The following is a 1,643-nucleotide window of genomic DNA, read 5'->3' on the forward strand; positions in this document are numbered from 1 at the left end:
AACTGTTGCGTTTAAATGAAAGGGTGAACAAACGGTTGAGTTGAACCCAACCGTTGGGTTTAAACTCCTTCCCACTAGAAGACGAACTAGAAACCCCTGCAATGCCATTCAATCCTTCTGGAAACACCCTGGCTGCATTTTCACCCACTTCACTGGCATTTTCCCCATCCGGCACAAAATCATTGGGGCTGGGAGGCAGTGGTTGACCCAACACAATTCATTCCTCCTCCCAGGGTCTGTGCGAACTACACCACCCCACTCCACTGCGGACACTTGGGCTAGTAAGGAGCTATTAATAGAAACGGGAGACAGCAGGAGTCTATGATAACCACAGATCATCTTTTTGTTGCCTCTCAGACATGTGAATTAACACAGTTTTGCGTGGATCTGTCATTGCGTGTGTTAATCCACCAGCACGGAGGAGAGTCGCTGCCTCGTCAGCCTCAGTGTGGTTGGGTAGTAGTGATAGTCGGAGAGTTTCCATCAAAATTTGTTTCAAGCAGAACTGGGGTTATTAATTAAACAAACCTATTTGTGGGGAATAACTTCTGTCTTCAAATTACTCTCCCGCACAACATTTTCTCTTTTTCATCCAAACACACAAACAAAACCTGATAGCACCAAACCAGGAATTTTAGGCCGAAAATGGAAGTCTTTAGCAATGCGTGGCCAGAAAGTTTTCAGCCAAAAATGCAGCAAAATTTGAAAAAAAAAAAAAAATCTAGCCAAAGCCAAAAACCTGCCAGCAAATAAGTGATCTGGGGGCTTTTAAAAATAAAAAAAAACAAGCAAAGCATGGGAGAACATATTTTGCAAGCTGCTACATTATACATGCATCCACAGTGCATCTCTTCTTTCCGGAGGCTGAGAGGAAGATGTTGAGAAGCACAACTGCTGGGTGAGGCCTGCATAAGCAGGGTGCTGGTCTTCAAACCCCTGTGGAGCATTTCCAGAGCTCCAGGAGGCTTTCACAGAGACCCCAAGCAGGAACTCATCCTCCTCTCTTCGGCCACCAGGACTCCAGCGCTGAGCCCAAGGGAGCCACGGCGGTTCTTCTTAGTCTGGGCAAGAACAAGGGGTTTGTCTTAACCTTCTTCGCCCTCAGCAATGATTGGCTGATATTTGTTTCTACATTTTCCAAGGTCTGGGATGTGCATTTGCAAAATCTGACACTGTAAAGCATCTAAATCAGGTGGCTTTAAGGGTGAAGCTAAGACAATCTTAAGCATGGCTTTGCGGGTGCTGCCCCATGGATTCAGGTATTTACAGCCTGGACACAGCTTGTCTGTGTAGACGACAACTTTTGTTGGGTTTCCAGCCTCTGTTTGTAGGTTTGATGGAAGGATTTGACCGTGAAGTGGAAGAGCAGCAGCTTTTGAAACAGAAAAGATGCACCTGAGCCTGGGGGAGACACCACTGTGAGGCTAGTGGTAATAAAAGCATTTTACTTTCAGATTCAATTTGGTGTTGCAGATAAACTCGCTCCTCCACTCACAGAAATCACCCTGCTGTGAATATGAAATTAAATGTTGCTATAGATTTAAATCCAATCTCCCAAATTCCCAACACAAGGACTAGATTTAGGAAACTAATGAGGGTTTGTTTCTTACAGTTTTGAAATTGCTTTAGCCAATCTGTGAACT

At 44.8% G+C, this 1,643-nt stretch overlaps 1 protein-coding gene across 1 annotated transcript in view; it reads right to left on the reverse strand.

The window, feature by feature from the left end:
• SFXN5 (sideroflexin 5) overlaps nt 1-1,643 on the reverse strand; it is a 58,649-nt gene that overhangs the window by 39,428 nt on the left and 17,578 nt on the right. The window lies entirely within an intron of this gene.

This window comes from Buceros rhinoceros, unplaced genomic scaffold (genome assembly GCF_000710305.1).
Source record: "Buceros rhinoceros silvestris isolate BGI_N320 unplaced genomic scaffold, ASM71030v1 scaffold4799, whole genome shotgun sequence".
Classification (NCBI taxonomy): Eukaryota; Metazoa; Chordata; class Aves; order Bucerotiformes; family Bucerotidae; genus Buceros; species Buceros rhinoceros.